The 25,006-nt window shown below is 34.4% G+C and overlaps 27 non-coding genes across 27 annotated transcripts; all 27 read right to left on the bottom strand.

Moving 5' to 3' along the window:
- Window positions 1-1,370: 1,370 nt before the first annotated feature.
- TRNAK-UUU (transfer RNA lysine (anticodon UUU)) lies at window positions 1,371-1,443 on the bottom strand. Its single transcript has one exon. It is a non-coding gene; the product is annotated as a tRNA-Lys (tRNA).
- A 579-nt stretch (window positions 1,444-2,022) lies between these two features.
- On the bottom strand, window positions 2,023-2,095 carry TRNAK-UUU (transfer RNA lysine (anticodon UUU)). The gene has a single exon. It is a non-coding gene; the product is annotated as a tRNA-Lys (tRNA).
- Window positions 2,096-2,673: 578 nt separating this feature from the next.
- TRNAK-UUU (transfer RNA lysine (anticodon UUU)) lies at window positions 2,674-2,746 on the bottom strand. Its single transcript has one exon. It is a non-coding gene; the product is annotated as a tRNA-Lys (tRNA).
- Window positions 2,747-3,327: 581 nt separating this feature from the next.
- On the bottom strand, window positions 3,328-3,400 carry TRNAK-UUU (transfer RNA lysine (anticodon UUU)). The gene has a single exon. It is a non-coding gene; the product is annotated as a tRNA-Lys (tRNA).
- A 581-nt stretch (window positions 3,401-3,981) lies between these two features.
- TRNAK-UUU (transfer RNA lysine (anticodon UUU)) lies at window positions 3,982-4,054 on the bottom strand. Its single transcript has one exon. It is a non-coding gene; the product is annotated as a tRNA-Lys (tRNA).
- A 579-nt stretch (window positions 4,055-4,633) lies between these two features.
- On the bottom strand, window positions 4,634-4,706 carry TRNAK-UUU (transfer RNA lysine (anticodon UUU)). The gene has a single exon. It is a non-coding gene; the product is annotated as a tRNA-Lys (tRNA).
- A 578-nt stretch (window positions 4,707-5,284) lies between these two features.
- Window positions 5,285-5,357, bottom strand: TRNAK-UUU (transfer RNA lysine (anticodon UUU)). Its single transcript has one exon. It is a non-coding gene; the product is annotated as a tRNA-Lys (tRNA).
- Window positions 5,358-5,936: 579 nt separating this feature from the next.
- Window positions 5,937-6,009, bottom strand: TRNAK-UUU (transfer RNA lysine (anticodon UUU)). Its single transcript has one exon. It is a non-coding gene; the product is annotated as a tRNA-Lys (tRNA).
- Window positions 6,010-7,240: 1,231 nt separating this feature from the next.
- TRNAK-UUU (transfer RNA lysine (anticodon UUU)) lies at window positions 7,241-7,313 on the bottom strand. The gene has a single exon. It is a non-coding gene; the product is annotated as a tRNA-Lys (tRNA).
- A 578-nt stretch (window positions 7,314-7,891) lies between these two features.
- Window positions 7,892-7,964, bottom strand: TRNAK-UUU (transfer RNA lysine (anticodon UUU)). The gene has a single exon. It is a non-coding gene; the product is annotated as a tRNA-Lys (tRNA).
- Window positions 7,965-9,846: 1,882 nt separating this feature from the next.
- TRNAK-UUU (transfer RNA lysine (anticodon UUU)) lies at window positions 9,847-9,919 on the bottom strand. The gene has a single exon. It is a non-coding gene; the product is annotated as a tRNA-Lys (tRNA).
- Window positions 9,920-10,498: 579 nt separating this feature from the next.
- TRNAK-UUU (transfer RNA lysine (anticodon UUU)) lies at window positions 10,499-10,571 on the bottom strand. The gene has a single exon. It is a non-coding gene; the product is annotated as a tRNA-Lys (tRNA).
- Window positions 10,572-11,149: 578 nt separating this feature from the next.
- On the bottom strand, window positions 11,150-11,222 carry TRNAK-UUU (transfer RNA lysine (anticodon UUU)). The gene has a single exon. It is a non-coding gene; the product is annotated as a tRNA-Lys (tRNA).
- Window positions 11,223-11,803: 581 nt separating this feature from the next.
- Window positions 11,804-11,876, bottom strand: TRNAK-UUU (transfer RNA lysine (anticodon UUU)). Its single transcript has one exon. It is a non-coding gene; the product is annotated as a tRNA-Lys (tRNA).
- A 578-nt stretch (window positions 11,877-12,454) lies between these two features.
- TRNAK-UUU (transfer RNA lysine (anticodon UUU)) lies at window positions 12,455-12,527 on the bottom strand. The gene has a single exon. It is a non-coding gene; the product is annotated as a tRNA-Lys (tRNA).
- Window positions 12,528-13,105: 578 nt separating this feature from the next.
- On the bottom strand, window positions 13,106-13,178 carry TRNAK-UUU (transfer RNA lysine (anticodon UUU)). The gene has a single exon. It is a non-coding gene; the product is annotated as a tRNA-Lys (tRNA).
- A 578-nt stretch (window positions 13,179-13,756) lies between these two features.
- On the bottom strand, window positions 13,757-13,829 carry TRNAK-UUU (transfer RNA lysine (anticodon UUU)). The gene has a single exon. It is a non-coding gene; the product is annotated as a tRNA-Lys (tRNA).
- A 579-nt stretch (window positions 13,830-14,408) lies between these two features.
- On the bottom strand, window positions 14,409-14,481 carry TRNAK-UUU (transfer RNA lysine (anticodon UUU)). The gene has a single exon. It is a non-coding gene; the product is annotated as a tRNA-Lys (tRNA).
- Window positions 14,482-15,710: 1,229 nt separating this feature from the next.
- On the bottom strand, window positions 15,711-15,783 carry TRNAK-UUU (transfer RNA lysine (anticodon UUU)). Its single transcript has one exon. It is a non-coding gene; the product is annotated as a tRNA-Lys (tRNA).
- A 1,882-nt stretch (window positions 15,784-17,665) lies between these two features.
- On the bottom strand, window positions 17,666-17,738 carry TRNAK-UUU (transfer RNA lysine (anticodon UUU)). Its single transcript has one exon. It is a non-coding gene; the product is annotated as a tRNA-Lys (tRNA).
- A 1,231-nt stretch (window positions 17,739-18,969) lies between these two features.
- On the bottom strand, window positions 18,970-19,042 carry TRNAK-UUU (transfer RNA lysine (anticodon UUU)). Its single transcript has one exon. It is a non-coding gene; the product is annotated as a tRNA-Lys (tRNA).
- Window positions 19,043-19,621: 579 nt separating this feature from the next.
- On the bottom strand, window positions 19,622-19,694 carry TRNAK-UUU (transfer RNA lysine (anticodon UUU)). Its single transcript has one exon. It is a non-coding gene; the product is annotated as a tRNA-Lys (tRNA).
- Window positions 19,695-20,272: 578 nt separating this feature from the next.
- Window positions 20,273-20,345, bottom strand: TRNAK-UUU (transfer RNA lysine (anticodon UUU)). Its single transcript has one exon. It is a non-coding gene; the product is annotated as a tRNA-Lys (tRNA).
- Window positions 20,346-20,923: 578 nt separating this feature from the next.
- TRNAK-UUU (transfer RNA lysine (anticodon UUU)) lies at window positions 20,924-20,996 on the bottom strand. The gene has a single exon. It is a non-coding gene; the product is annotated as a tRNA-Lys (tRNA).
- Window positions 20,997-21,577: 581 nt separating this feature from the next.
- Window positions 21,578-21,650, bottom strand: TRNAK-UUU (transfer RNA lysine (anticodon UUU)). Its single transcript has one exon. It is a non-coding gene; the product is annotated as a tRNA-Lys (tRNA).
- Window positions 21,651-22,228: 578 nt separating this feature from the next.
- TRNAK-UUU (transfer RNA lysine (anticodon UUU)) lies at window positions 22,229-22,301 on the bottom strand. The gene has a single exon. It is a non-coding gene; the product is annotated as a tRNA-Lys (tRNA).
- A 578-nt stretch (window positions 22,302-22,879) lies between these two features.
- On the bottom strand, window positions 22,880-22,952 carry TRNAK-UUU (transfer RNA lysine (anticodon UUU)). The gene has a single exon. It is a non-coding gene; the product is annotated as a tRNA-Lys (tRNA).
- Window positions 22,953-25,006: the final 2,054 nt, after the last annotated feature.

Genomic DNA, 25,006 nt, shown 5'->3' with positions numbered 1-25,006 from the left:
TGGATAATTTTAAACTCTGCAAAATTGTCCACTTCACAAACAAAAACACCATTGTTTAAAAGACACTTGCCAGAACAGGGACTTGAACCCTGGACCCTCAGATTAAAAGTCTGATGCTCTACCGACTGCGCTATCCAGGCTCTGAGCGCTGAAGTTGTCATATTGGAAACTGCTCAAATATATAAAACATGACAATTTGCTGTGCAATTACAAAAAATGTGGAAAAATATATGTGTTACTGCAATCATGAACTGAAAGACTTGGCTTGTAGGGTCTCTTGATGAAATATATTTTAGTTTCCTCTGTGTTTAAGTTGTAAATCCTTAGATGCTTTAAGTATCACCTCACTTCAATAATCACATTCAATTATTTTTGTCAAAGAGGATTGATTTATTACTTGTCTAATTTAATCACTGTGTGCCTATCAAAGAAGGATGGATTTGAGTTCCTGATGAAACAAAGTCTTTAGAACTGACATGTAGTGATACTACTTTGTGATGACTATATTACTAGATGCCAATAATGTGTGCCTATTGAAGAGTGATAAAGTCCATTCTTAATATTCTAAAGTATCTCTCCAATCTATACACCTTCCCATTGAATAATGAACATAATCAGCATCAACAATTAAAAGATGGCTGCCTGCAGGAATGGATAATTTTAAACTCTGCAAAATTGTCCACTTCACAAACAAAAACACCATTGTTTAAAAGACACTTGCCTGAACAGGGACTTGAGCCCTGGACCCTCAGATTAAAAGTCTGATGCTCTACCGACTGATCTATCCAGGCTCTGAGCACTGAAGTTGCCATATTGGAAACTGCTCGAAATATATAAAACATGACAATTTGCTGTGCAATTACAAAAAATGTGGAAAAATATATGTGTTACTGCAATCATGAACTGAAAGACTTGGCTTGTAGGGTATCTTGATGAAATATATTTTAGTTTCCTCTGTGTTTAAGTTGTAAATCCTTAGATGCTTTAAGTATCACCTCACTTCAATAATCACATTCAATTATTTTTGTCAAAGAGGATTGATTTATTACTTGTCTAATTTAATCACTGTGTGCCTATCAAAGAAGGATGGATTTGAGTTCCTGATGAAACAAAGTCTTTAGAACTGACATGTAGTGATACTACTTTGTGATGACTATATTACTAGATGCCAATAATGTGTGCCTATTGAAGAGTGATAAAGTCCATTCTTAATATTCTAAAGAATCTCTCCCATCTATACACCTTCCCATTGAATAATGAACATAATCAGCATCAACAATTAAAAGATGGCTGCCTGCAGGAATGGATGATTTTAAACTCTGCAAAATTGTATATTTCACAAACAAAAACACCATTGTTTAAAAGACACTCGCCTGAACAGGGACTTGAACCCTGGACCCTCAGATTAAAAGTCTGATGCTCTACCGACTGAGCTATCCAGGATCTGAGCACTGAAGTTGCCATATTGGAAACTGCTCGAAATATATAAAACATGACAATTTGCTGTGCAATTACAAAAAATGTGGAAAAATATATGTGTTACTGCTATCATGAACTGAAAGACTTGGCTTGTAGGGTCTCTTGATGAAATATATTTTAGTTTCCTCTGTGTTTAAGTTGTAAATCCTTAGATGCTTTAAGTATCACCTCACTTCAATAATCACATTCAATTATTTTTGTCAAAGAGGTTTGATTTATTACTTGTCTAATTTAATCACTGTGTGCCTATCAAAGAAGGATGGATTTGAGTTCCTGATGAAACAAAGTCTTTAGAACTGACATGTAGTGATACTACTTTGTGATGACTATATTACTAGATGCCAATAATGTGTGCCTATTGAAGAGTGATAAAGTCCATTCTTAATATTCTAAAGAATCTCTCCCATCTATACACCTTCCCATTGAATAATGAACATAATCAGCATCAACAATTAAAAGATGGCTGCCTGCAGGAATGGATCATTTTAAACTCTGCAAAATTGTCCACTTCACAAACATAAACACCATTGTTTAAAAGACACTCGCCTGAACAGGGACTTGAACCCTGGACCCTCAGATTAAAAGTCTGATGCTCTACCGACTGAGCTATCCAGGCTCTGAGCGCTGAAGTTGCCATATTGGAAACTGCTCAAATATATAAAACATGACAATTTGCTGTGCAATTACAAAAAATGTGGAAAAATATATGTGTTACAGCTATCATGAACTGAAAGACTTGGCTTGTAGGGTCTCTTGATGAAATATATTTTAGTTTCCTCTGTGTTTAAGATGTAAATCCTTAGATTCGTTAAGTATCACCTTACTTCAATAATCACATTCAATTATTTTTGTCAAAGAGGTTTGATTTATTACTTGTCTAATTTAATCACTGTGTGCCTATCAAAGAAAGATGGATTTGAGTTCCTGATGAAATAAAGTCTTTAGAACTGACATGTAGCGATACTACTTTGTGATGATTATATTACTAGATGCCAATAATGTGTGCCTATTGAAGAGTGATAAAGTCCATTCTTAATATTCTACAGAATCTTTCCAATCTATTCTTCTTCCCATTGAATAATGAACATAATTAGCATCAACAATTAAAAGATGGCTGCCTACAGGAATGGATAATTTTAAACTCTGCAAAATTGTCCATTTCACAAACAAAAACACCATTGTTTAAAAGACACTCGCATGAACAGGGACTTGAACCCTGGACCCTCAGATTAAAAGTCTGATGCTCTACCGACTGAGCTATCCAGGCTCTGAGTGCTGTAGTTGCCATATTGGAAACTGCTCGAAATATATAAAACATGACAATTTGCTGTGCAATTACAAAAAATGTGGAAAAATATATATGTGTTACTGCAATCATGAACTGAAAGACTTGGCTTGTAGGGTCTCTTGATGAAATATATTTTAGTTTCCTCTGTGTTTAAGATGTAAATCCTTAGATTCGTTAAGTATCACCTTACTTCAATAATCACATTCAATTATTTTTGTCAAAGAGGATTGATTTATTACTTGTCTAATTTAATCACTGTGTGCCTATCAAAGAAGGATGGATTTGAGTTCCTGATGAAACAAAGTCTTTAGAACTGACATGTAGTGATACTACTTTGTGATGACTATATTACTAGATGCCAATAATGTGTGCCTATTGAAGAGTGATAAAGTCCATTCTTAATATTCTAAAGAATCTCTCCAATCTATACACCTTCCCATTGAATAATGAACATAATCAGCATCAACAATTAAAAGATGGCTGCCTGCAGGAATGGATGATTTTAAACTCTGCAAAATTGTCCATTTCACAAACAAAAACACCATTGTTTAAAAGACACTCGCCTGAACAGGGACTTGAACCCTGGACCCTAAGATTAAAAGTCTGATGCTCTACCGACTGAGCTATCCAGGCTCTGAGTGCTGTAGTTGCCATATTGGAAACTGCTCGAAATATATAAAACATGACAATTTGCTGTGCAATTACAAAAAATGTGGAAAAATATATATGTGTTACTGCAATCATGAACTGAAAGACTTGGCTTGTAGGGTCTCTTGATGAAATATATTTTAGTTTCCTCTGTGTTTAAGATGTAAATCCTTAGATTCGTTAAGTATCACCTTACTTCAATAATCACATTCAATTATTTTTGTCAAAGAGGATTGATTTATTACTTGTCTAATTTAATCACTGTGTGCCTATCAAAGAAGGATGGATTTGAGTTCCTGATGAAACAAAGTATTTAGAACTGACATGTAGCGATACTACTGTGTGATGATTATATTACTAGATGCCAATAATGTGTGCCTATTGAAGAGTGATAAAGTCCATTCTTAATATTCTACAGAATCTTTCCAATCTATACACCTTCCTATTGAATAATGAACATAATCAGCATCAACAATTAAAAGATGGCTGCCTGCAGGAATGGATGATTTTAAACTCTGCAAAATTGTATATTTCACAAACAAAAACACCATTGTTTAAAAGACACTCGCCTGAACAGGGACTTGAACCCTGGACCCTCAGATTAAAAGTCTGATGCTCTACCGACTGAGCTATCCAGGATCTGAGCACTGAAGTTTCCATATTGGAAACTGCTCGAAATATATAAAACATGACAATTTGCTGTGCAATTACAAAAAATGTGGAAAAATATATGTGTTACTGCTATCATGAACTGAAAGACTTGGCTTGTAGGGTCTCTTGATGAAATATATTTTAGTTTCCTCTGTGTTTAAGTTGTAAATCCTTAGATGCTTTAAGTATCACCTCACTTCAATAATCACATTCAATTATTTTTGTCAAAGAGGTTTGATTTATTACTTGTCTAATTTAATCACTGTGTGCCTATCAAAGAAGGATGGATTTGAGTTCCTGATGAAACAAAGTCTTTAGAACTGACATGTAGTGATACTACTTTGTGATGACTATATTACTAGATGCCAATAATGTGTGCCTATTGAAGAGTGATAAAGTCCATTCTTAATATTCTAAAGAATCTCTCCCATCTATACACCTTCCCATTGAATAATGAACATAATCAGCATCAACAATTAAAAGATGGCTGCCTGCAGGAATGGATCATTTTAAACTCTGCAAAATTGTCCACTTCACAAACAAAAACACCATTGTTTAAAAGACACTCGCCTGAACAGGGACTTGAATCCTGGACCCTCAGATTAAAAGTCTGATGCTCTACCGACTGAGCTATCCAGGCTCTGAGCGCTGAAGTTGCCATATTGGAAACTGCTCAAATATATAAAACATGACAATTTGCTGTGCAATTACAAAAAATGTGGAAAAATATATGTGTTACTGCAATCATGAACTGAAAGACTTGGCTTGTAGGGTCTCTTGATGAAATATATTTTAGTTTCCTCTGTGTTTAAGATGTAAATCCTTAGATTCGTTAAGTATCACCTTACTTCAATAATCACATTCAATTATTTTTGTCAAAGAGGTTTGATTTATTACTTGTCTAATTTAATCACTGTGTGCCTATCAAAGAAAGATGGATTTGAGTTCCTGATGAAATAAAGTCTTTAGAACTGACATGTAGCGATACTACTTTGTGATGATTATATTACTAGATGCCAATAATGTGTGCCTATTGAAGAGTGATAAAGTCCATTCTTAATATTCTACAGAATCTTTCCAATCTATTCACCTTCCCATTGAATAATGAACATAATCAGCATCAACAATTAATAGATGGCTGCCTGCAGGAATGGATAATTTTAAACTCTGCAAAATTGTCCATTTCACAAACAAAAACACCATTGTTTAAAAGACACTCGCCTGAACAGGGACTTGAACCCTGGACCCTCAGATTAAAAGTCTGATGCTCTACCGACTGAGCTATCCAGGCTCTGAGTGCTGAAGTTGCCATATTGGAAACTGCTTGAAATATATAAAACATGACAATTTGCTGTGCAAATACAAAAAATGTGGATAAATATATGTGTTACTGCTATCATGAACTGAAAGACTTGGCTTGTAGGGTCTCTTGATGAAATATATTTTAGTTTCCTCTGTGTTTAAGTTGTAAATCCTTAGATGCTTTAAGTATCACCTCACTTCAATAATCACATTCAATTATTTTTGTCAAAGAGGATTGATTTATTACTTGTCTAATTTAATCACTGTGTGCCTATCAAAGAAGGATGGATTTGAGTTCCTGATGAAACAAAGTCTTTAGAACTGACATGTAGTGATACTACTTTGTGATGACTATATTACTAGATGCCAATAATGTGTGCCTATTGAAGAGTGATAAAGTCCATTCTTAATATTCTAAAGAATCTCTCCAATCTATACACCTTCCCATTGAATAATGAACATAATCAGCATCAACAATTAAAAGATGGCTGCCTGCAGGAATGGATAATTTTAAACTCTGCAAAATTGTCCACTTCACAAACAAAAACACCATTGTTTAAAAGACACTTGCCTGAACAGGGACTTGAACCCTGGACCCTCAGATTAAAAGTCTGATGCTCTACCGACTGATCTATCCAGGCTCTGAGCACTGAAGTTGCCATATTGGAAACTGCTCGAAATATATAAAACATGACAATTTGCTGTGCAATTACAAAAAATGTGGAAAAATATATGTGTTACTGCAATCATGAACTGAAAGACTTGGCTTGTAGGGTATCTTGATGAAATATATTTTAGTTTCCTCTGTGTTTAAGTTGTAAATCCTTAGATGCTTTAAGTATCACCTCACTTCAATAATCACATTCAATTATTTTTGTCAAAGAGGATTGATTTATTACTTGTCTAATTTAATCACTGTGTGCCTATCAAAGAAGGATGGATTTGAGTTCCTGATGAAACAAAGTCTTTAGAACTGACATGTAGTGATACTACTTTGTGATGACTATATTACTAGATGCCAATAATGTGTGCCTATTGAAGAGTGATAAAGTCCATTCTTAATATTCTAAAGAATCTCTCCCATCTATACACCTTCCCATTGAATAATGAACATAATCAGCATCAACAATTAAAAGATGGCTGCCTGCAGGAATGGATGATTTTAAACTCTGCAAAATTGTATATTTCACAAACAAAAACACCATTGTTTAAAAGACACTCGCCTGAACAGGGACTTGAACCCTGGACCCTCAGATTAAAAGTCTGATGTTCTACCGACTGAGCTATCCAGGATCTGAGCACTGAAGTTGCCATATTGGAAACTGCTCGAAATATATAAAACATGACAATTTGCTGTGCAATTACAAAAAATGTGGAAAAATATATGTGTTACTGCTATCATAAACTGAAAGACTTGGCTTGTAGGGTCTCTTGATGAAATATATTTTAGTTTCCTCTGTGTTTAAGTTGTAAATCCTTAGATGCTTTAAGTATCACCTCACTTCAATAATCACATTCAATTATTTTTGTCAAAGAGGTTTGATTTATTACTTGTCTAATTTAATCACTGTGTGCCTATCAAAGAAGGATGGATTTGAGTTCCTGATGAAACAAAGTCTTTAGAACTGACATGTAGTGATACTACTTTGTGATGACTATATTACTAGATGCCAATAATGTGTGCCTATTGAAGAGTGATAAAGTCCATTCTTAATATTCTAAAGAATCTCTCCCATCTATACACCTTCCCATTGAATAATGAACATAATCAGCATCAACGATTAAAAGATGGCTGCCTGCAGGAATGGATCATTTTAAACTCTGCAAAATTGTCCACTTCACAAACAAAAACACCATTGTTTAAAAGACACTCGCCTGAACAGGGACTTGAACCCTGGACCCTCAGATTAAAAGTCTGATGATCTACCGACTGAGCTATCCAGGCTCTGAGCGCTGAAGTTGCCATATTGGAAACTGCTCAAATATATAAAACATGACAATTTGCTGTGCAATTACAAAAAATGTGGAAAAATATATGTGTTACTGCAATCATGAACTGAAAGACTTGGCTTGTAGGGTCTCTTGATGAAATATATTTTAGTTTCCTCTGTGTTTAAGATGTAAATCCTTAGATTCGTTAAGTATCACCTTACTTCAATAATCACATTCAATTATTTTTGTCAAAGAGGTTTGATTTATTACTTGTCTAATTTAATCACTGTGTGCCTATCAAAGAAAGATGGATTTGAGTTCCTGATGAAATAAAGTCTTTAGAACTGACATGTAGCGATACTACTTTGTGATGATTATATTACTAGATGCCAATAATGTGTGCCTATTGAAGAGTGATAAAGTCCATTCTTAATATTCTACAGAATCTTTCCAATCTATTCACCTTCCCATTGAATAATGAACATAATCAGCATCAACAATTAATAGATGGCTGCCTGCAGGAATGGATAATTTTAAACTCTGCAAAATTGTCCATTTCACAAACAAAAACACCATTGTTTAAAAGACACTCGCCTGAACAGGGACTTGAACCCTGGACCCTCAGATTAAAAGTCTGATGCTCTACCGACTGAGCTATCCAGGCTCTGAGTGCTGAAGTTGCCATATTGGAAACTGCTTGAAATATATAAAACATGACAATTTGCTGTGCAAATACAAAAAATGTGGATAAATATATGTGTTACTGCTATCATGAACTGAAAGACTTGGCTTGTAGGGTCTCTTGATGAAATATATTTTAGTTTCCTCTGTGTTTAAGATGTAAATCCTTAGATTCGTTAAGTATCACCTTACTTCAATAATCACATTCAATTATTTTTGTCAAAGAGGTTTGATTTATTACTTGTCTAATTTAATCACTGTGTGCCTATCAAAGAAGGATGGATTTGAGTTCCTGATGAAATAAAGTCTTTAAAACTGACATGTAGCGATACTACTTTGTGATGACTATATTACTAGATGCCAATAATGTGTGCCTATTGAAGAGTGATAAAGTCCATTCTTAATATTCTAAAGAATCTCTCCAATCTATACACCTTCCCATTGAATAATGAACATAATCAGCATCAACAATTAAAAGATGGCTGCCTGCAGGAATGGATAATTTTAAACTCTGCAAAATTGTCCACTTCACAAACAAAAACACCATTGTTTAAAAGACACTTGCCAGAACAGGGACTTGAACCCTGGACCCTCAGATTAAAAGTCTGATGCTCTACCGACTGCGCTATCCAGGCTCTGAGCGCTGAAGTTGTCATATTGGAAACTGCTCAAATATATAAAACATGACAATTTGCTGTGCAATTACAAAAAATGTGGAAAAATATATGTGTTACTGCAATCATGAACTGAAAGACTTGGCTTGTAGGGTCTCTTGATGAAATATATTTTAGTTTCCTCTGTGTTTAAGTTGTAAATCCTTAGATGCTTTAAGTATCACCTCACTTCAATAATCACATTCAATTATTTTTGTCAAAGAGGATTGATTTATTACTTGTCTAATTTAATCACTGTGTGCCTATCAAAGAAGGATGGATTTGAGTTCCTGATGAAACAAAGTCTTTAGAACTGACATGTAGTGATACTACTTTGTGATGACTATATTACTAGATGCCAATAATGTGTGCCTATTGAAGAGTGATAAAGTCCATTCTTAATATTCTAAAGTATCTCTCCAATCTATACACCTTCCCATTGAATAATGAACATAATCAGCATCAACAATTAAAAGATGGCTGCCTGCAGGAATGGATAATTTTAAACTCTGCAAAATTGTCCACTTCACAAACAAAAACACCATTGTTTAAAAGACACTTGCCTGAACAGGGACTTGAGCCCTGGACCCTCAGATTAAAAGTCTGATGCTCTACCGACTGATCTATACAGGCTCTGAGCACTGAAGTTGCCATATTGGAAACTGCTCGAAATATATAAAACATGACAATTTGCTGTGCAATTACAAAAAATGTGGAAAAATATATGTGTTACTGCAATCATGAACTGAAAGACTTGGCTTGTAGGGTATCTTGATGAAATATATTTTAGTTTCCTCTGTGTTTAAGTTGTAAATCCTTAGATGCTTTAAGTATCACCTCACTTCAATAATCACATTCAATTATTTTTGTCAAAGAGGATTGATTTATTACTTGTCTAATTTAATCACTGTGTGCCTATCAAAGAAGGATGGATTTGAGTTCCTGATGAAACAAAGTCTTTAGAACTGACATGTAGTGATACTACTTTGTGATGACTATATTACTAGATGCCAATAATGTGTGCCTATTGAAGAGTGATAAAGTCCATTCTTAATATTCTAAAGAATCTCTCCCATCTATACACCTTCCCATTGAATAATGAACATAATCAGCATCAACAATTAAAAGATGGCTGCCTGCAGGAATGGATGATTTTAAACTCTGCAAAATTGTATATTTCACAAACAAAAACACCATTGTTTAAAAGACACTCGCCTGAACAGGGACTTGAACCCTGGACCCTCAGATTAAAAGTCTGATGCTCTACCGACTGAGCTATCCAGGATCTGAGCACTGAAGTTGCCATATTGGAAACTGCTCGAAATATATAAAACATGACAATTTGCTGTGCAATTACAAAAAATGTGGAAAAATATATGTGTTACTGCTATCATGAACTGAAAGACTTGGCTTGTAGGGTCTCTTGATGAAATATATTTTAGTTTCCACTGTGTTTAAGTTGTAAATCCTTAGATGCTTTAAGTATCACCTCACTTCAATAATCACATTCAATTATTTTTGTCAAAGAGGTTTGATTTATTACTTGTCTAATTTAATCACTGTGTGCCTATCAAAGAAGGATGGATTTGAGTTCCTGATGAAACAAAGTCTTTAGAACTGACATGTAGTGATACTACTTTGTGATGACTATATTACTAGATGCCAATAATGTGTGCCTATTGAAGAGTGATAAAGTCCATTCTTAATATTCTAAAGAATCTCTCCCATCTATACACCTTCCCATTGAATAATGAACATAATCAGCATCAACAATTAAAAGATGGCTGCCTGCAGGAATGGATCATTTTAAACTCTGCAAAATTGTCCACTTCACAAACATAAACACCATTGTTTAAAAGACACTCGCCTGAACAGGGACTTGAACCCTGGACCCTCAGATTAAAAGTCTGATGCTCTACCGACTGAGCTATCCAGGCTCTGAGCGCTGAAGTTGCCATATTGGAAACTGCTCAAATATATAAAACATGACAATTTGCTGTGCAATTACAAAAAATGTGGAAAAATATATGTGTTACAGCTATCATGAACTGAAAGACTTGGCTTGTAGGGTCTCTTGATGAAATATATTTTAGTTTCCTCTGTGTTTAAGATGTAAATCCTTAGATTCGTTAAGTATCACCTTACTTCAATAATCACATTCAATTATTTTTGTCAAAGAGGTTTGATTTATTACTTGTCTAATTTAATCACTGTGTGCCTATCAAAGAAAGATGGATTTGAGTTCCTGATGAAATAAAGTCTTTAGAACTGACATGTAGCGATACTACTTTGTGATGATTATATTACTAGATGCCAATAATGTGTGCCTATTGAAGAGTGATAAAGTCCATTCTTAATATTCTACAGAATCTTTCCAATCTATTCTTCTTCCCATTGAATAATGAACATAATTAGCATCAACAATTAAAAGATGGCTGCCTACAGGAATGGATAATTTTAAACTCTGCAAAATTGTCCATTTCACAAACAAAAACACCATTGTTTAAAAGACACTCACATGAACAGGGACTTGAACCCTGGACCCTCAGATTAAAAGTCTGATGCTCTACCGACTGAGCTATCCAGGCTCTGAGTGCTGTAGTTGCCATATTGGAAACTGCTCGAAATATATAAAACATGACAATTTGCTGTGCAATTACAAAAAATGTGGAAAAATATATATGTGTTACTGCAATCATGAACTGAAAGACTTGGCTTGTAGGGTCTCTTGATGAAATATATTTTAGTTTCCTCTGTGTTTAAGATGTAAATCCTTAGATTCGTTAAGTATCACCTTACTTCAATAATCACATTCAATTATTTTTGTCAAAGAGGATTGATTTATTACTTGTCTAATTTAATCACTGTGTGCCTATCAAAGAAGGATGGATTTGAGTTCCTGATGAAACAAAGTCTTTAGAACTGACATGTAGTGATACTACTTTGTGATGACTATATTACTAGATGCCAATAATGTGTGCCTATTGAAGAGTGATAAAGTCCATTCTTAATATTCTAAAGAATCTCTCCCATCTATACACCTTCCCATTGAATAATGAACATAATCAGCATCAACAATTAAAAGATGGCTGCCTGCAGGAATGGATCATTTGAAACTCTGCAAAATTGTCCACTTCACAAACAAAAACACCATTGTTTAAAAGACACTCGCCTGAACAGGGACTTGAATCCTGGACCCTCAGATTAAAAGTCTGATGCTCTACCGACTGAGCTATCCAGGCTCTGAGCGCTGAAGTTGCCATATTGGAAACTGCTCAAATATATAAAACATGACAATTTGCTGTGCAATTACAAAAAATGTGGAAAAATATATGTGTTACTGCAATCATGAACTGAAAGACTTGGCTTGTAGGGTCTCTTGATGAAATATATTTTAGTTTCCTCTGTGTTTAAGTTGTAAATCCTTAGATGCTTTAAGTATCACCTCACTTCAATAATCACATTCAATTATTTTTGTCAAAGAGGATTGATTTATTACTTGTCTAATTTAATCACTGTGTGCCTATCAAAGAAGGATGGATTTGAGTTCCTGATGAAACAAAGTCTTTAGAACTGACATGTAGTGATACTACTTTGTGATGACTATATTACTAGATGCCAATAATGTGTGCCTATTGAAGAGTGATAAAGTCCATTCTTAATATTCTAAAGAATCTCTCCAATCTATACACCTTCCCATTGAATAATGAACATAATCAGCATCAACAATTAAAAGATGGCTGCCTGCAGGAATGGATAATTTTAAACTCTGCAAAATTGTCCACTTCACAAACAAAAACACCATTGTTTAAAAGACACTTGCCTGAACAGGGACTTGAACCCTGAACCCTCAGATTAAAAGTCTGATGCTCTACCGACTGCGCTATCCAGGCTCTGAGCGCTGAAATTGTCATATTGGAAACTGCTCAAATATATAAAACATGACAATTTGCTGTGCAATTACAAAAAATGTGGAAAAATATATGTGTTACTGCAATCATGAACTGAAAGACTTGGCTTGTAGGGTCTCTTGATGAAATATATTTTAGTTTCCTCTGTGTTTAAGATGTAAATCCTTAGATTCGTTAAGTATCACCTAACTTCAATAATCACATTCAATTCTTTTTGTCAAAGAGGTTTGATTTATTACTTGTCTAATTTAATCACTGTGTGCCTATCAAAGAAGGATGGATTTGAGTTCCTGATGAAATAAAGTCTTTAGAACTGACATGTAGTGATACTACTTTGTGATGACTATATTACTAGATGCCAATAATGTGTGCCTATTGAAGAGTGATAAAGTCCATTCTTAATATTCTAAAGAATCTCTCCAATCTATACACCTTCCCATTGAATAATGAACATAATCAGCATCAACAATTAAAAGATGGCTGCCTGCAGGAATGGATGATTTTAAACTCTGCAAAATTGTCCACTTCACAAACAAAAACACCATTGTTTAAAAGACACTCGCCTGAACAGGGACTTGAACCCTGGACCCTCAGATTAAAAGTCTGATGCTCTACCGACTGAGCTATCCAGGCTCTGAGTGCTGAAGTTGCTATATTGGAAACTGCTCAAATATATAAAACATGACAATTTGCTGTGCAATTACAAAAAATGTGGAAAAATATATGTGTTACTGCAATCATGAACTGAAAGACTTGGCTTGTAGGGTCTCTTGATGAAATATATTTTAGTTTCCTCTGTGTTTAAGATGTAAATCCTTAGATTCGTTAAGTATCACCTTACTTCAATAATCACATTCAATTATTTTTGTCAAAGAGGATTGATTTATTACTTGTCTAATTTAATCACTGTGTGCCTATCAAAGAAGGATGGATTTGAGTTCCTGATGAAACAAAGTATTTAGAACTGACATGTAGCGATACTACTGTGTGATGATTATATTACTAGATGCCAATAATGTGTGCCTATTGAAGAGTGATAAAGTCCAATCTTAATATTCTACAGAATCTTTCCAATCTATACACCTTCCTATTGAATAATGAACATAATCAGCATCAACAATTAAAAGATGGCTGCCTGCAGGAATGGATGATTTTAAACTCTGCAAAATTGTATATTTCACAAACAAAAACACCATTGTTTAAAAGACACTCGCCTGAACAGGGACTTGAACCCTGGACCCTCAGATTAAAAGTCTGATGCTCTACCGACTGAGCTATCCAGGATCTGAGCACTGAAGTTGCCATATTGGAAACTGCTCGAAATATATAAAACATGACAATTTGCTGTGCAATTACAAAAAATGTGGAAAAATATATGTGTTACTGCTATCATGAACTGAAAGACTTGGCTTGTAGGGTCTCTTGATGAAATATATTTTAGTTTCCTCTGTGTTTAAGTTGTAAATCCTTAGATGCTTTAAGTATCACCTCACTTCAATAATCACATTCAATTATTTTTGTCAAAGAGGTTTGATTTATTACTTGTCTAATTTAATCACTGTGTGCCTATCAAAGAAGGATGGATTTGAGTTCCTGATGAAACAAAGTCTTTAGAACTGACATGTAGTGATACTACTTTGTGATGACTATATTACTAGATGCCAATAATGTGTGCCTATTGAAGAGTGATAAAGTCCATTCTTAATATTCTAAAGAATCTCTCCCATCTATACACCTTCCCATTGAATAATGAACATAATCAGCATCAACAATTAAAAGATGGCTGCCTGCAGGAATGGATCATTTTAAACTCTGCAAAATTGTCCACTTCACAAACAAAAACACCATTGTTTAAAAGACACTCGCCTGAACAGGGACTTGAATCCTGGACCCTCAGATTAAAAGTCTGATGCTCTACCGACTGAGCTATCCAGGCTCTGAGCGCTGAAGTTGCCATATTGGAAACTGCTCAAATATATAAAACATGACAATTTGCTGTGCAATTACAAAAAATGTGGAAAAATATATGTGTTACTGCAATCATGAACTGAAAGACTTGGCTTGTAGGGTCTCTTGATGAAATATATTTTAGTTTCCTCTGTGTTTAAGATGTAAATCCTTAGATTCGTTAAGTATCACCTTACTTCAATAATCACATTCAATTATTTTTGTCAAAGAGGTTTGATTTATTACTTGTCTAATTTAATCACTGTGTGCCTATCAAAGAAGGATGGATTTGAGTTCCTGATGAAATAAAGTCTTTAGAACTGACATGTAGCGATACTACTTTGTGATGACTATATTACTAGATGCCAATAATGTGTGCCTATTGAAGAGTGATAAAGTCCATTCTTAATATTCTAAAGAATCTCTCCAATCTATACACCTTCCCATTGAATAATGAACATAATCAGCATCAACAATTAAAAGATGGCTGCCTGCAGGAATGGATAATTTTAAACTCTGCAAAATTGTCCACTTCACAAACAAAAACACCATTGTTTAAAAGACACTTGCCTGAACAGGCACTTGAACCCTGGACCCTCAGATTAAAAGTCTGATGCTCTACCGACTGCGCTATCCAGGCTCTGAGCGCTGAAGTTGTCATATTGGAAACTGCTCAAATATATAAAACATGACAATTTGCTGTGCAATTACAAAAAATGTGGAAAAATATATGTGTTACTGCAATCATGAACTGAAAGACTTGGCTTGTAGGGTCTCTTGATGAAATATATTTTAGTTTCCTCTGTGTTTAAGATGTAAATCCTTAGATTCGTTAAGTATCACCTAACTTCAATAATCACATTCAATTCTTTTTGTCAAAGAGGTTTGATTTATTACTTGTCTAATTTAATCACTGTGTTCCTATCAAAGAAGGATGGATTTGAGTTCCTGATGAAATAAAGTCTTTAGAACTGACATGTAGTGATACTACTTTGTGATGACTATATTACTAGATGCCAATAATGTGTGCCTATTGAAGAGTGATAAAGTCCATTCTTAATATTCTAAAGAATCTCTCCAATCTATACACCTTCCCATTGAATAATGAACATAATCAGCATCAACAATTAAAAGATGGCTGCCTGCAGGAATGGATGATTTTAAACTCTGCAAAATTGTCCACTTCACAAACAAAAACACCATTGTTTAAAAGACACTCGCCTGAACAGGGACTTGAACCCTGGACCCTCAGATTAAAAGTCTGATGCTCTACCGACTGAGCTATCCAGGCTCTGAGCGCTAAAGTTGCCATATTGGAAACTGCTCAAATATATAAAACATGACAATTTGCTGTGCAATTACAAAAAATGTGGAAAAATATATGTGTTACTGCAATCATGAACTGAAAGACTTGGCTTGTAGGGTCTCTTGATGAAATATATTTTAGTTTCCTCTGTGTTTAAGATGTAAATCCTTAGATTCGTTAAGTATCACCTTACTTCAATAATCACATTCAATTATTTTTGTCAAAGAGGTTTGATTTATTACTTGTCTAATTTAATCACTGTGTGCCTATCAAAGAAGGATGGATTTGAGTTCCTGATGAAACAAAGTCTTTAGAACTGACATGTAGCGATACTACTTTGTGATGATTATATTACTAGATGCCAATAATGTGTGCCTATTGAAGAGTGATAAAGTCCATTCTTAATATTCTACAGAATCTTTCCAATCTATACACCTTCCCATTGAATAATGAACATAATCAGCATCAACAATTAAAAGATGGCTGCCTGCAGGAATGGATAATTTTAAACTCTGCAAAATTGTCCATTTCACAAACAAAAACACCATTGTTTAAAAGACACTCGCAAGAACAGGGACTTGAACCCTGGACCCTCAGATTAAAAGTCTGATGCTCTACCGACTGAGCTATCCAGGCTCTGAGTCCTGAAGTTGCCATATTGGAAACTGCTTGAAATATATAAAACATGACAATTTGCTGTGCAATTACAAAAAATGTGGAAAAATATATGTGTTACTACAATCATGAACTGAAAGACTTGGCTTGTAGGGTCTCTTGATGAAATATATTTTAGTTTCCTCTGTGTTTAAGTTGTAAATCCTTAGATGCTTTAAGTATCACCTCACTTCAATAATCACATTCAATTATTTTTGTCAAAGAGGTTTGATTTATTACTTGTCTAATTTAATCACTGTGTGCCTATCAAAGAAGGATGGATTTGAGTTCCTGATGAAACAAAGTCTTTAGAACTGACATGTAGTGATACTACTTTGTGATGACTATATTACTAGATGCCAATAATGTGTGCCTATTGAAGAGTGATAAAGTCCATTCTTAATATTCTAAAGAATCTCTCCAATCTATACACCTTCCCATTGAATAATGAACATAATCAGCATCAACAATTAAAAGATGGCTGCCTGCAGGAATGGATGATTTTAAACTCTGCAAAATTGTCCATTTCACAAACAAAAACACCATTGTTTAAAAGACACTCGCCTGAACAGGGACTTGAACCCTGGACCCTCAGATTAAAAGTCGGATGCTCTACCGACTAAGCTATCTAGGTTCTGAGCACTGAAGTTGCCATATTGGAAACTGCTCGAAATATATAAAACATGACAATTTGCTGTGCAATTACAAAAAATGTGGAAAAATATATGTGTTACTGCTATCATGAACTAAAAGACTTGGCTTGTATGGTCTCTTGATGAAATATATTTTAGTTTCCTCTGTGTTTAAGATGTAAATCCTTAGATTCGTTAAGTATCACCTTACTTCAATAATCACATTCAATTATTTTTGTCAAAGAGGTTTGATTTATTACTTGTCGAATTTAATCACTGTGTGCCTATCAAAGAAGGATGGATTTGAGTTCCTGATGAAATAAAGTCTTTAGAACTGACATGTAGCGATACTACTTTGTGATGATTATATTACTAGATGCCAATAATGTGTGCCTATTGAAGAGTGATAAAGTCCATTCTTAATATTCTACAGAATCTTTCCAATCTATACACCTTCCCATTGAATAATGAACATAATCAGCATCAACAATTAAAAGATGGCTGCTTGCAGGAATGGATAATTTTAAACTCTGCAAAATTGTCCATTTTACAAACAAAAACACCATTGTTTAAAAGACACTCGCCTGAACAGGGACTTGAACCCTGGACCCTCAGATTAAAAGTCTGATGCTCTACCGACTGAGCTATCCAGGCTCTGAGTGCTGAAGTTGCCATATTGGAAACTGCTTGAAATATATAAAACATGACAATTTGCTGTGCAAATACAAAAAATGTGGATAAATATATGTGTTACTGCTATCATGAACTGAAAGACTTGGCTTGTAGGGTCTCTTGATGAAATATATTTTAGTTTCCTCTGTGTTTAAGATGTAAATCCTTAGATTCGTTAAGTATCACCTTACTTCAATAATCACATTCAATTATTTTTGTCAAAGAGGTTTGATTTATTACTTGTCTAATTTAATCACTGTGTGCCTATCAAAGAAGGATGGATTTGAGTTCCTGATGAAATAAAGTCTTTAGAACTGACATGTAGCGATACTACTTTGTGATGACTATATTACTAGATGCCAATAATGTGTGCCTATTGAAGAGTGATAAAGTCCATTCTTAATATTCTAAAGAATCTCTCCAATCTATACACCTTCCCATTGAATAATGAACATAATCAGCATCAACAATTAAAAGATGGCTGCCTGCAGGAATGGATGATTTTAAACTCTGCAAAATTGTCCATTTCACAAACAAAAACACCATTGTTTAAAAGACACTCGCCTGAACAGGGACTTGAACCCTGGACCCTCAGATTAAAAGTCGGATGCTCTACCGACTGAGCTATCTAGGTTCTGAGCACTGAAGTTGCCATATTGGAAACTGCTCGAAATATATAAAACATGACAATTTGCTGTGCAATTACAAAAAATGTGGAAAAATATATGTGTTACTGCTATCATGAACTAAAAGACTTGGCTTGTATGGTCTCTTGATGAAATATATTTTAGTTTCCTCTGTGTTTAAGATGTAAATCCTTAGATTCGTTAAGTATCACCTTACTTCAATAATCACATTCAATTATTTTTGTCAAAGAGGTTTGATTTATTACTTGTCGAATTTAATCACTGTGTGCCTATCAAAGAAGGATGGATTTGAGTTCCTGATGAAATAAAGTCTTTAGAACTGACATGTAGCGATACTACTTTGTGATGATTATATTACTAGATGCCAATAATGTGTGCCTATTGAAGAGTGATAAAGTCCATTCTTAATATTCTACAGAATCTTTCCAATCTATACACCTTCCCATTGAATAATGAACATAATCAGCATCAACAATTAAAAGATGGCTGCCTGCAGGAATGGATAATTTTAAACTCTGCAAAATTGTCCATTTTACAAACAAAAACACCATTGTTTAAAAGACACTCGCCTGAACAGGGACTTGAACCCTGGACCCTCAGATTAAAAGTCTGATGCTCTACCGACTGAGCTATCCAGGCTCTGAGTGCTGAAGTTGCCATATTGGAAACTGCTTGAAATATATAAAACATGACAATTTGCTGTGCAAATACAAAAAATGTGGATAAATATATGTGTTACTGCTATCATGAACTGAAAGACTTGGCTTGTAGGGTCTCTTGATGAAATATATTTTAGTTTCCTCTGTGTTTAAGATGTAAATCCTTAGATTCGTTAAGTATCACCTTACTTCAATAATCACATTCAATTATTTTTGTCAAAGAGGTTTGATTTATTACTTGTCTAATTTAATCACTGTGTGCCTATCAAAGAAGGATGGATTTGAGTTCCTGATGAAATAAAGTCTTTAGAACTGACATGTAGCGATACTACTTTGTGATGACTATATTACTAGATGCCAATAATGTGTGCCTATTGAAGAGTGATAAAGTCCATTCTTAATATTCTAAAGAATCTCTCCAATCTATACACCTTCCCATTGAATAATGAACATAATCAGCATCAACAATTAAAAGATGGCTGCCTGCAGGAATGGATGATTTTAAACTCTGCAAAATTGTCCACTTCACAAACAAAAACACCATTGTTTAAAAGACACTCGCCTGAACAGGGACTTGAAGCCTGGACCCTCAGATTAAAAGTCTGATGCTCTACCGACTGAGCTATCCAGGCTCTGAGTGCTGAAGTTGCTATATTGGAAACTGCTCAAATATATAAAACATGACAATTTGCTGTGCAATTACAAAAAATGTGGAAAAATATATGTGTTACTGCAATCATGAACTGAAAGACTTGGCTTGTAGGGTCTCTTGATGAAATATATTTTAGTTTCCTCTGTGTTTAAGATGTAAATCCTTAGATTCGTTAAGTATCACCTTACTTCAATAATCACATTCAATTCTTTTTGTCAAAGAGGATTAATTTATTACTTGTCTAATTTAATCACTGTGTGCCTATCAAAGAAGGATGGATTTGAGTTCCTGATGAAACAAAGTCTTTAGAACTGACATGTAGTGATACTACTTTGTGATGACTATATTACTAGATGCCAATAATGTGTGCCTATTGAAGAGTGATAAAGTCCATTCTTAATATTCTAAAGAATCTCTCCAATCTATACACCTTCCCATTGAATAATGAACATAATCAGCATCAACAATTAAAAGATGGCTGCCTGCAGGAATGGATCATTTTAAACTCTGCAAAATTGTCCACTTCACAAACAAAAACACCATTGTTTAAAAGACACTCGCCTGAACAGGGACTTGAACCCTGAACCCTCAGATTAAAAGTCTGATGCTCTACCGACTGAGCTACCCAGGCTCTGAGCGCTGAAGTTGCCATATTGGAAACTGCTCAAATATATAAAACATGACAATTTGCTGTGCAATTACAAAAAATGTGGAAAAATATATGTGTTACTGCAATCATGAACTGAAAGACTTGGCTTGTAGGGTCTCTTGATGAAATATATTTTAGTTTCCTCTGTGTTTAAGTTGTAAATCCTTAGATGCTTTAAGTATCACCTCACTTCAATAATCACATTCAATTATTTTTGTCAAAGAGGTTTGATTTATTACTTGTCTAATTTAATCACTGTGTGCCTATCAAAGAAGGATGGATTTGAGTTCCTGATGAAACAAAGTCTTTAGAACTGACATGTAGTGATACTACTTTGTGATGATTATATTACTAGATGCCAATAATGTGTGCCTATTGAAGAGTGATAAAGTCCATTCTTAATATTCTAAAGAATCTCTCCAATCTATACACCTTCCCATTGAATAATGAACATAATCAGCATCAACAATTAAAAGATGGCTGCCTACAGGAATGGATAATTTTAAACTCTGCAAAATTGTCCATTTCACAAACAAAAACACCATTGTTTAAAAGACACTCGCATGAACAGGGACTTGAACCCTGGACCCTCAGATTAAAAGTCTGATGCTCTACCGACTGAGCTATCCAGGCTCTGAGTGCTGTAGTTGCCATATTGGAAACTGCTCGAAATATATAAAACATGACAATTTGCTGTGCAATTACAAAAAATGTGGAAAAATATATATGTGTTACTGCAATCATGAACTGAAAGACTTGGCTTGTAGGGTCTCTTGATGAAATATATTTTAGTTTCCTCTGTGTTTAAGATGTAAATCCTTAGATTCGTTAAGTATCACCTAACTTCAATAATCACATTCAATTCTTTTTGTCAAAGAGGTTTGATTTATTACTTGTCTAATTTAATCACTGTGTGCCTATCAAAGAAGGATGGATTTGAGTTCCTGATGAAACAAAGTCTTTAGAACTGACATGTAGTGATACTACTTTGTGATGACTATATTACTAGATGCCAATAATGTGTGCCTATTGAAGAGTGATAAAGTCCATTCTTAATATTCTAAAGAATCTCTCCAATCTATACACCTTCCCATTGAATAATGAACATAATCAGCATCAACAATTAAAAGATGGCTGCCTGCAGGAATGGATCATTTTAAACTCTGCAAAATTGTCCACTTCACAAACAAAAACACCATTGTTTAAAAGACACTCGCCTGAACAGGGACTTGAACCCTGAACCCTCAGATTAAAAGTCTGATGCTCTACCGACTGAGCTACCCAGGCTCTGAGCGCTGAAGTTGCCATATTGGAAACTGCTCAAATATATAAAACATGACAATTTGCTGTGCAATTACAAAAAATGTGGAAAAATATATGTGTTACAGCAATCATGAACTGAAAGACTTGGCTTGTAGGGTCTCTTGATGAAATATATTTTAGTTTCCTCTGTGTTTAAGATGTAAATCCTTAGATTCGTTAAGTATCACCTTACTTCAATAATCACATTCAATTATTTTTGTCAAAGAGGTTTGATTTATTACTTGTCTAATTTAATCACTGTGTGCCTATCAAAGAAGGATGGATTTGAGTTCCTGATGAAATAAAGTCTTTAGAACTGACATGTAGCGATACTACTTTGTGATGATTATATTACTAGATGCCAATAATGTGTGCCTATTGAAGAGTGATAAAGTCCATTCTTAATATTCTAAAGAATCTCTCCAATCTATACACCTTCCCATTGAATAATGAACATAATCAGCATCAACAATTAAAAGATGGCTGCCTGCAGGAATGGATGATTTTAAACTCTGCAAAATTGTCCACTTCACAAACAAAAACACCATTGTTTAAAAGACACTCGCCTGAACAGGGACTTGAACCCTGGACCCTCAGATTAAAAGTCTGATGCTCTACCGACTGAGCTATCCAGGCTCTGAGCGCTAAAGTTGCCATATTGGAAACTGCTCAAATATATAAAACATGACAATTTGCTGTGCAATTACAAAAAATGTGGAAAAATATATGTGTTACTGCAATCATGAACTGAAAGACTTGGCTTGTAGGGTCTCTTGATGAAATATATTTTAGTTTCCTCTGTGTTTAAGATGTAAATCCTTAGATTCGTTAAGTATCACCTTACTTCAATAATCACATTCAATTATTTTTGTCAAAGAGGTTTGATTTATTACTTGTCTAATTTAATCACTGTGTGCCTATCAAAGAAGGATGGATTTGAGTTCCTGATGAAACAAAGTCTTTAGAACTGACATGTAGCGATACTACTTTGTGATGATTATATTACTAGATGCCAATAATGTGTGCCTATTGAAGAGTGATAAAGTCCATTCTTAATATTCTACAGAATCTTTCCAATCTATACACCTTCCCATTGAATAATGAACATAATCAGCATCAACAATTAAAAGATGGCTGCCTGCAGGAATGGATAATTTTAAACTCTGCAAAATTGTCCATTTCACAAACAAAAACACCATTGTTTAAAAGACACTCGCATGAACAGGGACTTGAACCCTGGACCCTCAGATTAAAAGTCTGATGCTCTACCGACTGAGCTATCCAGGCTCTGAGTGCAGATGTTGCCATATTGGAAACTGCTCGAAATATATAAAACATGACAATTTGCTGTGCAATTACAAAAAATGTGGAAAAATATATATGTGTTACTGCAATCATGAACTGAAAGACTTGGCTTGTAGGGTCTCTTGATGAAATATATTTTAGTTTCCTCTGTGTTTAAGATGTAAATCCTTAGATTCGTTAAGTATCACCTTACTTCAATAATCACATTCAATTATTTTTGTCAAAGAGGATTGATTTATTACTTGTCTAATTTAATCACTGTGTGCCTATCAAAGAAGGATGGATTTGAGTTCCTGATGAAACAAAGTATTTAGTACTGACATGTAGCGATACTACTGTGTGATGATTATATTACTAGATGCCAATAATGTGTGCCTATTGAAGAGTGATAAAGTCCATTCTTAATATTCTACAGAATCTTTCCAATCTATACACCTTCCTATTGAATAATGAACATAATCAGCATCAACAATTAAAAGATGGCTGCCTGCAGGAATGGATGATTTTAAACTCTGCAAAATTGTATATTTCACAAACAAAAACACCATTGTTTAAAAGACACTCGCCTGAACACGGACTTGAACCCTGGACCCTCAGATTAAAAGTCTGATGCTCTACCGACTGAGCTATCCAGGATCTGAGCACTGAAGTTGCCATATTGGAAACTGCTCGAAATATATAAAACATGACAATTTGCTGTGCAATTACAAAAAATGTGGAAAAATATATGTGTTACTGCTATCATGAACTGAAAGACTTGGCTTGTAGGGTCTCTTGATGAAATATATTTTAGTTTCCTCTGTGTTTAAGTTGTAAATCCTTAGATGCTTTAAGTATCACCTCACTTCAATAATCACATTCAATTATTTTTGTCAAAGAGGTTTGATTTATTACTTGTCTAATTTAATCACTGTGTGCCTATCAAAGAAGGATGGATTTGAGTTCCTGATGAAACAAAGTCTTTAGAACTGACATGTAGTGATACTACTTTGTGATGATTATATTACTAGATGCCAATAATGTGTGCCTATTGAAGAGTGATAAAGTCCATTCTTAATATTCTAAAGAATCTCTCCAATCTATACACCTTCCCATTGAATAATGAACATAATCAGCATCAACAATTAAAAGATGGCTGCCTGCAGGAATGGATGATTTTAAACTCTGCAAAATTGTCCATTTCACAAACAAAAACACCATTGTTTAAAAGACACTCGCCTGAACAGGGACTTGAACCCTGGACCCTCAGATTAAAAGTCGGATGCTCTACCGACTGAGCTATCTAGGTTCTGAGCACTGAAGTTGCCATATTGGAAACTGCTCGAAATATATAAAACATGACAATTTGCTGTGCAATTACAAAAAATGTGGAAAAATATATGTGTTACTGCTATCATGAACTAAAAGACTTGGCTTGTATGGTCTCTTGATGAAATATATTTTAGTTTCCTCTGTGTTTAAGATGTAAATCCTTAGATTCGTTAAGTATCACCTTACTTCAATAATCACATTCAATTATTTTTGTCAAAGAGGTTTGATTTATTACTTGTCGAATTTAATCACTGTGTGCCTATCAAAGAAGGATGGATTTGAGTTCCTGATGAAATAAAGTCTTTAGAACTGACATGTAGCGATACTACTTTGTGATGATTATATTACTAGATGCCAATAATGTGTGCCTATTGAAGAGTGATAAAGTCCATTCTTAATATTCTACAGAATCTTTCCAATCTATACACCTTCCCATTGAATAATGAACATAATCAGCATCAACAATTAAAAGATGGCTGCCTGCAGGAATGGATAATTTTAAACTCTGCAAAATTGTCCATTTCACAAACAAAAACACCATTGTTTAAAAGACACTCGCATGAACAGGGACTTGAACCCTGGACCCTCAGATTAAAAGTCTGATGCTATACCGACTGAGCTATCCAGGCTCTGAGTGCTGTAGTTGCCATATTGGAAACTGCTCGAAATATATAAAACATGACAATTTGCTGTGCAATTACAAAAAATGTGGAAAAATATATATG

The sequence above is a fragment of the Pseudophryne corroboree genome, chromosome 1 (assembly GCF_028390025.1).
Source record: "Pseudophryne corroboree isolate aPseCor3 chromosome 1, aPseCor3.hap2, whole genome shotgun sequence".
In the NCBI taxonomy this organism is placed as follows: Eukaryota; Metazoa; Chordata; class Amphibia; order Anura; family Myobatrachidae; genus Pseudophryne; species Pseudophryne corroboree.
Note: the sequence above shows the minus strand (reverse complement) of the source record. Positions and strands in the feature narration are given on the sequence as shown.